The sequence below is a fragment of the Dermacentor albipictus genome, chromosome 7 (assembly GCF_038994185.2).
Source record: "Dermacentor albipictus isolate Rhodes 1998 colony chromosome 7, USDA_Dalb.pri_finalv2, whole genome shotgun sequence".
Taxonomy (NCBI): domain Eukaryota; kingdom Metazoa; phylum Arthropoda; class Arachnida; order Ixodida; family Ixodidae; genus Dermacentor; species Dermacentor albipictus.
The window spans coordinates 42,954,795-42,970,130 of record NC_091827.1 but is presented as its reverse complement, the minus strand read 5'-3'; positions in this window follow the sequence as shown (position 1 = coordinate 42,970,130).

The following is a 15,336-nucleotide window of genomic DNA, read 5'->3' as shown; positions in this document are numbered from 1 at the left end:
AACAAGGAACATAAATTTCTAGGGATAATTTTAGACGCGAAATTAACTTTTATACAGCACATAAAGTATCTTAAAAACAAATGTATGAAAACAATGAATATCTTAAAGGTTCTCTCACGCACAACCTGGGGCAGTGATAGAAAATGTCTCATGAACCTATACAAAAGCCTCATACGCACACGACTAGACTATGGAGCCATAGTTTACCAGTCGGCTACTCCAACTGCTCTAAAGATGCTAGACCCTGTCCACCACTTAGGAATTCGCCTGTCCACAGGCGCCTTTAGAACAAGCCCAGTGGAAAGTCTGTACGTTGAATCGGATGAATGGTCACTTGAACTGCAGAGAACATACTCCTCTTTCATGTATTTTCTTAGAGTAAACGGAAACAGTCAGCACCCCGCGTATTACACCATAAACGATCTGTCCAGTTGTCAACTCTTTCGCAACCGGCCCACAGTGGCAAAGCCTTTCTCACTGCGTGTCAGAGACCTAGCTGAAGATACAATAGTTCCGCTGCTTGAATACCACCTTATGTCCCCTGCTATACGGCCCCCACCGTGGCAGTGGCAACCAATAGAGTGTGATACATCCTTCATAACTGTTACAAAGCGCGCTCCTCTCGCGCATATACGAATGTACTTTTTGGAATTACAACACAAATACTCATGTCCTGAATTCTTTACAGACGCATCAAAATGTAATTCTGGCGTATCTTACGCAGCAGTCGGTCCATCCTTTTCGAATACCGGTGTTCTGCACACGAGCACAAGTATCTTTACAGCAGAGGCCTACGCCATATTGGCTGCCGTTAAACACAATAAAGAAAGTAATATCCCAAAGGCAATTATATACACAGATTCATTGAGCGTTGTAAACGCTTTGAAAACTGTCAAAAAATATAAAAACCCTATCATTGTATCTCTTTACTCAGCATTACTAACCACCTATGCTTCCAAGCAGCAAATCGTGGTATGCTGGGTGCCGGGGCACCGCGAGATTGAAGGAAACGTGTTGGCTGACCAGCTAGCCGCATCCATCCACGCGAACGCTGCAGACATTTCCATGACTGTCCCTGTAATGGACCTTAAGCCCTCCATAAGGAAAGCGCTGAGGGCTTTCTGGCAGAGGTTGTGGGATAAAGAAACAGAAAATAAACTCCATGTTATCAAGCCATATCTTGGCAACTGGCCGCCGGTATCAAAGAACCGCCACACGGAAGTAATACTTTGCAGACTTAGAATAGGACATACATACAGTACACACGCATACCTCTTGTCAGGTGGTGATCCACCCATGTGTGATAAGTGTGGTGAGCCACTTACCGTGCTTCACATCCTGATGCAATGCAGAGAATTAGATGCAAATAGGAAAAAGCATTTTCCATTACCTCACCGGCAACAAATTCCACTTCATCCTCAAATGATTGTAGGCATAGAACCTTTCTTCAAACATGAATCCCTGTTTAGATTTTTAAAAGATGTAGATAGTTTCCATATTATAGCCCCAGGAAATCCGTAGCACAGCCTCTAACAGAGGTTTCTGCTGCGGTAGGTGCAATAAAAGAAAGCACCTGCCTCTCAGCCTTTGTACTCAAAGGCCCCCGGAGGCATTAGTGCTAATTTACATATTCTCGCATTTTAGCTCCATGATCACTTATCACGCGTACTATATCCAGAGACCACTACATGTATCCCCCGCAGGGGCGTCTGCGTCAGCAGGCGTTTGGTGCGTTGCGTCACCACGGACCCGAGCACACGAGGGTTGGCCCCTCCCGCGTGTAGCCGTGCGCGGCTTAGCCGTGTCTGGGGAAAAGGGGATCCTGGGGGTTGAGCCGATGCTGGGTGTTTGGACCTTTAAGGCCCCCCGGCGGAGGCAACACACCTCTTCGGCCTCGGCTTCACATAGACGGCACCTCCAGGGTGACCCACCTGGGGGAAATCGGCAGTCGCCTTTTCCGGTCTCTCTCTTCGCACACCTTCGTCTTTCCCTTTCCCTTTTAGTCTTTCCTGTCTTCTTTTTCTTCTGATAACTTCCAACATTCCTGGCGGCGAGGGTTAATCTGGTGTGCTATGACCTACCTTGGTTATAACATATGTGGTTATAGCGGCGACGTACAGTTGGCATGGCAGGGCTTGTTTCACCACATACCTTGCCTTGTCCCCTTGTTGGGCTCGGTGGTAGGTGACTGGCGTCGTCGCTGAATACTCAACATATCTCATGGGAACTTCCAACCCTTTTTCAACCGATCGTCCCTCTAAAAGGGGGCGCACCGATGCTACATTTCAATTTTCTCTCAAAGCCACTCAGACATTCCCGAAATTTCACGTTGTTCACAGTGAAAAACCTGACAAGAAGGCAAGAACGATTTCACCATTCGTTGTGACGAAGTATCTCACAGAGACCATTGGAGGCGGTTATAAAATCACCAAGCTGGCCAGTGGCGACTTATTACTCGAATTGAAAGACAAAACACAACATGACAAGCTAACGAACCTTGTAGAACTTGGAGACATCCCCGTCAGTGTAACAGCACACCGAACCATGAATTCGTCCAAAGGCGTAATTTCTGACATTGACTTAATGGACTTGACCGAAGAAGAACTCCTGGAAGGATGGAAGGACGAAAACGTCATAAACGTACAAAGAATAAAGATCAGACGGGACAACAAAGAGCTGCCAACTAAGCACCTGATAGTTACCTTTGGCTCTAGCACATTACCAGAGACATTAGAAACTGGATATATCAAAATCAGAGTACGACCGTACATCCCCAACCCGCGACGTTGTTTTAAATGCCAGAGGTTTGGCCACGCTTCCCAGAGCTGCCGAGGGCGGCTAACATGTGCGAAATGCGGCATCAACGATCATTCTGCAGATGACTGTAAGGCTGAGCCCCGTTGTAGCAATTGTAATGGTGGCCACCCTGCATACTCTCGAACATGCGAAGTCTGGAAAAAAGAAAAAGAAATAATTGCGTTAAAGGTAAAAGAAAACATAACTTTCAGAGAAGCAAGACAACGCATCTCATCAACATTTACACAGACCGCATCTTTCGCCGAAGTGGTACGTCGGGGGGCAGCACCACAACGGCACTTGGCGGACGCCAGCACCACGCAGAGCGAGCATGCGGCAACGCCACCCGCCCCCACGGTGGGAGCAGCGAAGGCAGCCCTACCTCTCCCGAATTTGACCACAGTGGAGACCTCTGCTGGTGCTGGCACCAGTCAGCCCAGCTCCGAGGCCAAGAAAAACCCACCAACCACCAGGATGGTGGGCTCCAAGGCCTTGTCTTCCGAGACAAGGCTTTCACGTAAAACACACCGCTCGCAAGAGCGGCTGTCCAGTGCCTCTCAAGAGGCCATGGACACAACACCGAGTCAGAAGGCGCAGTTGACGCCTAAGGAACGGCGCGACTTTGTCGACCGCTCCAGGAAAGACAAAACTCCAATTACAGGGCCTCAAAAGGGCGCTGTAAGCTAAATAAAGTTCTCTTTGACACATAGCACAATAGTTATTTTAATATGGATACACTAATTATTCAATGGAATATCAGAGGCCTGCTTTGCAACCCCGATGATATCCAAGAACTCCTTAAAGAACTAACTCCAAAGGTGCTGTGTGTCCAAGAGACTCATTTGAAATCTAATCATAAACACTTCCTACGTCAGTATGTTATTTTTCGGAAGGACCGCGATGATGCCCTCGCATCATCCGGTGGTGTAGCTATCATAGCTGACAAATTTATAGCCTGTCAACACTTACGGCTACAAACACCCCTTGAGGCAGTGGCCGTTCGTGCTGTACTTTTAAATAAACTGATAACCATTTGCTCTTTATACATACCGCCGCATTTTCAGCTTCACAAACAAGAATTCCACACATTAATAGACCAGTTACCCGAACCATATCTTGTGCTCGGAGACTTAAATGCACACAGCAACCTATGGGGCGACTCGCGCTGCGACGCGAGAGGTCGCTTGATTGAACAGTTCCTTTTTTCTTCAGGTGCATGTCTCTTGAATGAGAAGGAGCCCACGTATTATAATGTGGCAAACAAAACATACTCCTCAATAGACCTTAGCATTGCATCTCCTACTCTTCTACAATACTTTAAATGGAAAGTTATTAAAAACCCTTACGGGAGTGACCATTTCCCTGTAGCTCTATGCACACCAACGTCTAATGAATGTCCCCCACAATTACCTCGCTGGAAAGCTGACTCAGCTGACTGGGAAAAGTTCAAAAAACTTGCTTCTTTATCCTGGGACGACATGAGTGCTTTAAGCATAGATGCTGCGATTGAATATTTTACGGGATTTCTCCTTGACACCTCCACCAAATGTATCGCTGTAACAAGTGGATTGTCCGCAAAACGCCGTCTTCCGTGGTGGAATGATGAGTGTCGGATAGCGCGTAAGAAGCAGAACAAGGCATGGCGTTTACTTCGGGATTCTCCGACGGCAGAAAATCTAGTCAATTTCAAGCAGGTCAAATCCCAGGGTCGAAGAACGCGGCGACAAGCTAGAAGAGAGAGTTGGAGAAAGTATATATCAGGCATTAACTCTTACACGGACGAAACAAAGGTTTGGAACAGAGTTAATAGAATAAAGGGTCGACAGTCTTACTCTCTGCCTTTAGTGAATACTCAAGGCAGAGAAGATCATGGCGAACTTTCTTGGCGCACATTTCGAACAAATATCCAGCTCGTCGCACTACTCTGAAACATTCCAAAGGTACAAAAGGCAAATAGAAGGACAACCATTAGAACGGAAAAGCACAAAATACGAGGCATACAATAGACCCTTTTGCATGGCAGAGCTTCAGGCAGCCCTAAACAGCTGCAACCAATCTGCCCCCGGATCTGACCGCATTCTATACGAAATGCTTAAACACCTGCCGCCTGAAACACAAAAAACTCTTCTTTGTCTCTACAATTCTATATGGTCGTCGGGCCGCATTCCCTCTGCTTGGAAGGAGGCCATCATAATCCCTATTTTGAAACAGGGTAAGGACCCTTCCTTGGCAAATAATTATAGGCCTATAGCACTGACGAGTTGCTTATGCAAACTTTTTGAGAAGATGGTAAACAGCCGCCTGGTCCACTATCTAGAAATAAACAAGAAATTAGACCCATATCAATGTGGTTTCAGAGAAGGCAGATCGACGACAGATCAGCTTGTGCGCATGGAAATGTACATCAGGGATGCCTTTGTCCACAAACAGCTTGTATTATCAGTGTTTCTTGACATGCAGAAGGCGTATGATACTACGTCGCGCTTCGGGATCCTTCGGGATCTTTCTGCAATGGGCATTCGCGGCAACCTGCTGAGAATAATTGAAAGCTATCTCTCTGACAGGACATTTCGTGTTAGAGTTGGCAACGTGCAGTCTCGACCATTCACACAAGAGACAGGTGTACCGCAGGGTGGAGTACTGAGCTGTACGCTATTTATTGTTAAAATGAACTCTCTCCACACCGTATTACCTCGCAGACTCTTCTACTCCGTCTATGTAGACGATGTACAGATAGGGTTCAGGTCATGCAATCTTAGCATTTGCGAGACGCAGCTTCAGCTCGGCTTGAATACACTCTCAAAGTGGGCGGACGAGAATGGTTTTAAATTGAACCCCCAAAAAAGCACATGTGTCCTATTTTCAAATCGGAGAGGTGTATTACCACAACCAGACATTAACCTTAATGGAGAAAGACTAACTGTTAGCCCTGAACACAAATTCTTAGGTGTCATCCTGGACACAAAGCTTAACTTCGTTCCCCACCTAAAATATCTTAAAGAAAAATGCCTCAAGACCATGAACCTCCTCAAGTTGCTCTCTCGAACAACCTGGGGCAGTGACAGGAAGTGTCTGCTGAGCCTGTATAAAAGTCTCGTACAATCACGCCTTGACTACGGAGCCGTGGTGTACCACTCCGCAACAGAGACTGCGCTAAAGATTCTCGACCCAGTCCACAACCTCGGTATACGACTGGCAACAGGCGCCTTTAGAACGAGCCCTGTTGAATGTCTCTACGTTGAGTCCAACGAATTGTCCTTACATCTACGCAGAACATTCCTAAGTTTATCATACTACACTAAGGTAAAATCAGACACCGAGCATCCATGTCATTCCATAGTTAGCGACCTGTCCACTTCCAGACTTTACACTAACCGCCCACGTATTAGAACTCCTTTGAGCTTGCGCTTGGAAGCAATGGCAGAAGAAACAGACATCCATATCCCAGAAAATATCCTTATGCCTCCCACTCGCCTGCCACCTCCTTGGGAATGGCAGACCACGCAATGCGATATCTCTTTTGTCGAAATAACAAAACATGCACCAGAGGCACACTTACGGTCACACTTCTTCGAACTGCAAGCGAAGTACTGCTGTGCCGAGTTTTATACAGATGCTTCCAAGTCATCTGCAGGTGTCGCGTATGCAGCTCTTGGACCATTTTTTTCCACCTCCGGTACTCTAAATCCCAACACAAGTATTTTTACGGCTGAAGCATACGCAATACTTTCAGCTGTAAAGCACATCAGACATAAAAACCTGAATAAGGCGATCATCTTCACAGATTCATTAAGCGTAGTAAGGGCCTTAATGAGTTTTCGAAAACATAAAAACCCTATTTTTAATAATCTATACACAGAACTATGCTTAGGCTTAACATACAACCAAAACATAGTCATATGTTGGGTGCCTGGCCATAGGGGCATAAAAGGTAATGTAGCTGCTGACGAAAGTGCAACGTCAGTCGTCTTTAATGAAACGGATGTGAATAAACCCATAGCAGCTACAGAACTTAAGCCATTCTTACGCCACAAACTGAGGAAGCACTGGCAGGACCAATGGGATAATGCAGTAGAGAATAAGTTACACCTTATCAAACCAAAATTAGGGAACTGGATATCTGAAAGAACAGCAAGACATAAGGAAGTGCTTCTTTGTAGGTTAAGAATAGGACATACTTACGCCACTCACTCCTACCTTTTGACGGGATGCGAACCTCCGACATGTACCAAATGTGGCAAGAGGCTTACAGTTATCCATGTTCTTATACAATGCACAGAAATAGAGGCAGAAAGAAAAAAGCACTTTCCCTCTGCTTATCTCCAACACACACCGTTACACCCAGCATTCTTTCTCAGCAATGAACCCCTTTTTACTTTTCAATCAGTATTAAACTTCCTAACTGAAACGGACACCTTACAAGTGATTTGGCCAGGCTACCTGTAGCACGGCGTCCACCAGGAGGTCGTAGCTGCAACGAAACCATTATTTAGAGCACGTGTCTCCCAGTCCTTGCTTTCAAGGCCTTGCTGAGGCACTAGTGCTACAGATTCTACATATTTTACTGATCATCCCTATCTCGTGGAACATCTATTGTCATCGGAGAAACGATCAATCACTGTCATTTTTAATATGTAGATATTCTTATTTTACGCACTTTAGAGCGAATAAATTTTAGGTCCTTTTACATCTTCATTGCACCACATGCATGTTTTGCACATTTTAGTGAATATTTTAGGCCACTATACAGCCGTGTTTTATTACTCCTCGCATTTAACAGTCACATATCATTGAGAAGCACTGATCATCGACTTGGCGCTCTTTGGCCACATCTGGCCCTTGCGCCAAAAAACTCTACTAATCAATCAATCAATCACTACATGTATCACTATCATAATTTTATGCTATATCCTATTTTACGCTTCCATGTCACTGATTGATTTTAGGCCACTTTACAGCCATGTTACATTCCACCATCACCACTCACAAATCAGCGCTTAACACAACATTATCAGTCATGGCGCTCTTTGGCCATACCTGGCCCTTGCGCCACTAAACAACACACATCCATCCAGGTACTGCGCTACTGGGTCACCATGACCGGTTCTGGGCCAACACCAAATAATCTATTCAAATACACGTGAAACACTGGAACGCTCTGATTACACGGTCGCTTTATATGAAGCTTGCGGCGCTTATGAGAGACAGCTTAAACAGAAGAATTTTTCTTTCGGGAATCAGTCTTTTGCATAAATTGCGGAGCGTTGGTTATAGTTTTATGAGGAATCGAGAACCAGAGCTTACAAATCAAGAACTCTGCACCAAAGATAAATATTTGTAAAGGTTTTTAAATTGTGTAAAGTTGTACTTCACAGAATTGTGATATAAATTTCCATCGCTCCGTTACAGAACTGTAAACTTAATTGCTGCTTCTATTTTCCCGCAGATTGCAATCTTTAGCAATGGCTACGAAAATTGATGGTATAAATGAAAAGTAAAGTATCCACCGACAATTACGATACTCACTAATCCGAATTTCGAACGCAGCTCTTCATTAGTTTCGAATCCAATTAAGCGATATATTGTGTCAAAGCATTTGGTGTTGAACGATGGGGTCCTCTCTGCGGGGGCGCTTAGCCTCTGTTCGGGTACCTATTTTAGCTGCTCTGGCAGGCGAAGCAATTTCAGCGGTTGCATCGCTCATTCTTCAAGAAAAACTGGTGCACACTATTTTGTCTTATGATTATATTGTCCCCTGGTAGTGACACTGAACGAGGACGCAGTGTCGAAGCTGGGAGTTACAAAGTCAACTTTATTTGGTGAACTTCTGCTCGTCAAAAGAAGTAACACTCAAGCACAACGATAGCGGACAGCAGAGTCGGCGATCGTGACACAAAATCGGATCTGCGGGTCAAGCGCGTTGGCTTTCGTGCATGGATGGTCGAAGGTTCGAGTGTAATCGCTGGTGCCCGCGTCGCTTCTAGAAAGTACTAAACAATTCGAGTTGAGCATACAACGAGATTGCAAAAATCGCATACCACGACAATCGAAACAAGCGCAAACGATACCAAACGAAGCGAACCAAAAAAGCGCGAGTGACAGACCATGCGAGCGGAACCCGCCGTGGTTGCTCAGTGGCTATGCTGTTAAGCCGCTGAGCACGAGGTCGCGGGAGCGAATCCCGGCCACGGCGGCCGCATTTCGATCGGGGCGAAATGCGAAAACACCCGTGAACTTAGATTTATGTGCACGTTAAAGAACCCCAGGTGATCGAAACTTCGGGAGTCTTCCACTGTTGCGTGCCTCATAATCAGAAAGTTGTTTTGGCGCGTAAAGCCTCATAATTTAAGATACACATAGCTCGTGCATAAGTGTATAGGACTGCATCTTCCAGGGAGAGAAAGTTCGAAAGAGAGATCTTTATTGTGCATAATAAATGAGGTTACAAATCGGGATTATGCATACATACAGGGGGAGGTCTCATAGACACACAGAACCTAAGATATTCAGAAGACAAAATGGTGGGGCTACCTCATCGTGTGCTAGAATCTCATATAAATCATATCATTACTTAACAAAAAGCCCGCGAATACACGCAAAGAGCCTCGAGCTACCAGTCGCACGGCAATATTGCGTGTATTCGTGGGCTTCTTTCCCACTCGGTATTGTAACTGCAGTATTCTTCCTATCTTTTCCTGGCTCAATTGAAACCGACAACTACGCGTGCCATCGTGGCCGCCTGTTATATTTCCCTCCCCTTGGTTCCATTCCCCTCCTTCTTTAACCTGTCTTTATACTACGACGTGAGCTGAAAATACACGTCCATTCAACAGTAATGCCTGCTGTTGGATAATGCTCACTGTTATCATTGCGGGCGACATGGTCACTTAGTCCGAAGACGCAGGAACGAAGAAAGTGCAATGTCTCGAACTCGAGAATGAACGAATGAATGAGCTTTATTTACTTTTTTAAGAGAGGGGGAGCCCATAGGCGCAGAGAGGGAGGGCTATGTACTTCAGTGCCAGCATGTGTCCGTCACCACATCATGTGGCTAGACGTCGCTTTACCACTCTTGGTAGACCTCCGCTACATCCTCAGCGCACCTCACGACTCTGTCCTGTAGGGTGGCATCGGAGCTGCGCAGGGCACTCTCCCACAGGTCCTCGCAACTAATTTATGGTTTGAGGGTTTGGAGGGGGGGGGGGGGTTGGAGCCCAGGGATTACGGGGCAGAGTACTGACTGTTAAGGAAGGGGACACAGATGAGCACACACAGAAAAGCCTGCAGGTTTGGATACTAAAATTGACGTGGGAGGTAACTGTGAAGCCTCCAATGCGACGCCCATTTATATGGGAAGTTCTTCACGTATCAATGCTTATTCATACGGGATCGCCAGTCTGCATCGTGACCCGACAGCCATTTGAACAGTGCTAGAATACTTGGCCTCCGCTGCGGTCTTTCCGCACGAGGCTGTCATGCTACCTCGTAAAATTCCCAGTTTTCCGAGCTCTTTTTGGCGGTTTCGTACGACAGTGCCACCGTAGAATGGCCATTAGTAGTGCTAGGTTGATCGAGTCCGAGTTTATGTGGTGGAAACGTAATTTACCTTCTGAGCGAACGACGCAAGCTTCTCAGTCAAGCCAAGCCTTCGCAAGCCAAGCCGCTTACTGCACAATCGTTTGCAATCACGCAGGTCACTGCTGACTTGTTCGCCGAGATTCCAGATGTTTTCAGCTCGGATCTAGGCCTCATCAAAGGACCCGCGGCACACCTACAGCTGAAGGAGGGAGCGACGCCCATGTTCTGTAAGGCCCGATCTATTCCTTTCGCTCAACGCGACAAGGTATCTGAAGAACTGGATAGCCTCTTAGCACTAGGCGTCTTGTCACATGTTCCGCATGCCGAGTGGGCTACGCCCATTGTAACCGTGCTTAAGTACTGCGCCGTTAGGATTTGTGGCGACTGTCAAGTCGCTTTAAGATAGGTATGTGAGCTTGAAGAGTGCCTGTTGCCAGTAATAAGTGAGATGTTGGCGTCCTTAAGCTGTGGAAAACATTCAAGTATACTGGATTTATGTGACACATATAACCAAGTCCCTCTCGATGAGGAATCGCGCCAGATGCACGTGATTAATACGCATAAAGGTCGTTTCTGTTGTAACAGATTACCGTTTGGCATTCCCTCTGCGCCAGCAATTTTTTTAACGAAGGATGAAAACCGTTCTATAGGGCTTATCAGGCGCGCAAGCTTATCTGGCCGATGTCTTGGTGTCCGAAAGAACCGGAAGTGACGACGTCTAAAACCCGTTCTGCAGCGTTTCCGCGTGAATGGTGTTAAACTGCGCCTCGACAAATGCAAATTTAGGCACGCGTCCGTTACATATCTTCGCCATCGAATCGATCAGGAAGGCTTGCACCAGATAGAAAAGAACGTTGAAGCAATCGCAGAAGCCTGTGGCCTGGAAAATGTAACTGTGCTTTGTTCCTTTCTTGCCATGATCAGATTGTACTCGAAATTTTTGCCGAACATATTGTCTCTGCTCGCTTCATTGTAGCAGCTTCTGTAAAAGAACAAACGTTGGTTCTGGGGAGAGCGAGCGGTGGGCCAACGACAGTTCCAGTTTGCGGTCATATTAGGGGAGTATGCTTCGTTCCAGTGCTTTGATGCAGCACGTATTGAGCAAGAGAAAGCTTTATCGAAAAATTTTTGTTCTACAATTTTTGTCCTTGACACTTTTCATGTAGTTATACTATTGAAGAAGTTGATTATTTAAGACTAATTATGGTATTATGCGGAATGCGGAAATGATATGAGTATTCCGAGCAACAGCCAAGCACATTACCTTGGTTCTGTCCAGCTGCGTGGGATTCACTTATTTTTAAATTTGGGGAATGATAGTTGGGACGCCTTGTATACTATGCTTCCTGCATGTATGATGACCCTGACGCCTAAAACGAGAACATGAAACGTTGGCGTATGCCTGAATTAGGTTTAGCTGTATTTTACCGACCAAACTGTGTTACCAATGTTGACATGATAAATTTCGCCTCGGTCAGTTTTCACTGCAACATTTGCCAATTTTTAGTTCTCTCTTTTTCGCGCCTTTCGATACGTGGCAGTGGTAGTGCAATTTTGGTTCTTGCTGCTGCAGAGGCCGTCAAGTCTTCAGACTCTCTGTCTCGTTCTCTATTTTAGTGATGTCCCGTCGTGGCCGCGTCAACCGTACTTTTCTTCTGCTGGCGACGCCCACGCTTGTCATGGCCAGGCAGCATTTCCCTCGGGGCACCTTGTTAACTCAGCAGTTTCCGTTCTTGTCGTGCAGCCGCCGCTTCCGTATCTAAACGAGAAGCATTTCACTGACACAAACAACGACCAAGCATCATACGGGTAAAACTCACGTCTGAAACCGGCGCGCATGTTTGAGGTTTCCGCCGCCTTGAGCGTAGCGTCTTTTCTTCCTAAGGCGATTCCGTCGCCGTCGCCTGTATTTGAAGTAACAAAACAAGAAAAAAGACTCTGTCGACTTGTCAGAGCCGTCCGGCAACCGAATAAGACTTGTTTTAGTTTCTGTCATTCTGTTTACTATACATGTAGCTGTATCATGAAGCGAGTTTACAACATTTAACTAGTGCTGCTGCTTCTCTGTTTCTTTCTCGATGGATTTATGAACTTCGGGTTAACGTTCAGCATCTTTTCAGGCTATTTACAAATGCCATCCTTTAAGCGAGCTCGCAAGAATATTTGTCACACGCGCATCATGTTGTTTCGTGCAACTGACTGTTAGTTACCGTATTATCCCTGTAATGAGGTTATTCATCTGTTCCAGGCGTGCTTACTCTATGCGAAATTTCTTTAATGTTGTTGCCGATTCCATAGCGCGAAAGCATTGGCTAAGCAGATTGCGCTCTTAATGGAAAGAATGCTATGCATTCCGGGATGTGCACTGTAAAAGTGTTTGCACCCTTAAGGGAGTTTTATTGTCGCACTGGTGACACCTCTACTGTTAGGGGCCTTAGAAAAATTCACAGGAGCCGACAACGGAGCTTCAACTAGACGTGCGATGACAAAAGACGTAGTTGAGAACTATGTAATCATTCTGACAGCGTTGGGCGCACAGAAATATCCTACAAGAGAACTTCACAGGGAGAAATATGAAACTCTCCTGTCGAATATTTCTGTGAGCTCATGACTGTCAGAACGATTACAGTTTACAACTACGTCTTGTGTCATCACATGTTTAGTTAGACCTCCAATGTCGCGCTCTATAAATTTTTGTAAGGCTCTAACAGTAAGGGTGTTATCGGCGCCACAAGAAAACGCCCTTAAGGGTGTAATCATTTTTCAGGGCAGGGAAGCACGAGCTGTTTTCTGGAGTGTGTGGCGATACATGCATGCCATATCACCATGCATTCGTCCGTTCGGATTCGACGACCGATGACTTGACACACCATTATCGTTGTGATCCGAGTACATAGTGCTGGTCTTTCCTGAGCCAAGTTTGCCTAATGACTAGGTTTGTCTATACTCGCACTTTTGTCCGTGTTTCTTTTTTCACTGTCGCCATAATGTGACAATATACAGGGTGTTCTTTCTCTGCACCACATTCTCAAAATTAGAAAAATATAAATCGCAGTAACGTGATGCTTACCATTCGAGTGTACGGATTAGCAACCTCTAAATATCCCCGCAGGGGCGTCTGCGTAAGCAGGCGTTTGGTGTGTTGCGACACCACGTACCCGAGCACACGAGGGTTGGACCCTCCCGCGTGTAGCCGTGCACAGCTTAGCCGTGTCCGGGGAAAAGGGGATCCTGGGGGTTGAGCCAATGCCGGGTGTTTGGACCTTTATGGCCCCTCGGCGGCGGCAACACACCCCTTTGGCCTCGGCTTCACGCAGACGGCACCCCCGGACTGACCCACCCGGGGGAAATCGGTAGTTGCCTTTTCCTTTCTCTCTCTCCCTCCAGCCTTCGTCTTTCTCTCACTTTCCGCCTTTCCTGTCTTCTCCTAGCTTCCGTTTACTTCCAATTTTTCCAGGCAGCAAGGGTTAACCTTGTGTGAATAACCAACCTAGGTTATCTCATATTTGGTTATAGTGATAACGTACAACTGGCGTTTGCAGGACCTGTTCTTACAGTCCCTGTAACGTCCCCTTGTAGGGCTCCACGGTGGGTGGTTGGCGTTATTGCCGAAAATTACATTTTTCTATGGCAAGTTCCTTTCCTCCAATTCCTGATCGCCCTCAAAAAAGAGGGCGCACCGAAGATGTATTCCAGTTCTTTGGCCGTCAAAGACCGAACTTCCCACGGTACCATGTCATCCACTCTGAAAATCCGATAAACAAGTACGAAATATCTCCCCTTTTCTAGTTTCCAAGTCCTTAACTGATGTCCTTGGTCCAGGCTACAAGGTATCAAGGCTGGCAAGTGGCGATCTCCTGCTAGAACTACATGACCAGAAACAATACGAAAAGTTGCCCAGTCTAGTGTCATTTGGGGATGTTCCATTGACAGTAACACCTCACCGCACTCTGAACACCACCCGCGGCGTTGTGTCTGATGACGATTTGCTCCAGCTGACAGAAGCTGAGCTCTTGGAGGGCTTCAGTGAGCAGAACGTTGTCAATGTCAGAAGAATTAAGATCAGAAGGGATGGTAAAGAAATTCAAACGAAGCACCTAATACTCACATTCGGTTCAAGTATTCTGCCCGAGTCTGTAGAGGCCGGGTACATCAAGCTCCGTGTCAGACCATATGTACCGAATCCCCTAAGGTGTTTCAAATGCCAGCGTTTCGGCCACAGCTCGCAGAGCTGCCGAGGCCGCCAAACATGTGCGAAATGTTGTGCCCTTGAACACGCCACTGAAGCATGTAATAACTCTCTCCACTGTGTAAACTGTGACGGGGATCACGCCGCGTACTCGCGGTCGTGCCCCTCATGGAAAAAGGAAAAAGAAATTGTAACTATAAAAGTAAAAGACAATATTTCGTTCAAAGAGGCACGAAGGCGGGTATCTTTCCTGCCAAAGCACACCTTTGCCGAAGTGGCGCGTCAGGGGGCAGCGCCACAACGGCCTCCGGCGGCTGTCCGACCCACACCCAGTGAGGCGGCAGTGACGCCATCCGCCCCCTCGGCGACTGCAGCTACCGCTGCTACGCCAACACAACAGGCGGGGCCAACAACCCCGAAGGTGGGCGCAGCCGAGGCTACCCCCACCTCCCCGGCTCCATCCAGCGCTGGCAACAGCCGGCGCAGCCAGATCCCTCAGGGAGCCTCATCGACCTCCGGGCTGGTGGGCGCAGCGATCTTGTCTTCCGAGGCAGGACCCTCACAGAAAACTCGCTCGCAAGAGCATGTGTCCGGCGCCTCACTAGAGGCAATGGACACTACACCTAGCCTCAAGGCGCACCAAGCGCCCAAGGAGCGGCGAGGCTCCCTCGAACGCTCCAGAAAGGGCAAAACCCCGATTACAGGGCCTCGAAAGAGCTCTGTAATCTAAGGCATAACATCCGTTTCCTGACACACAGCACCTATTCACTTCC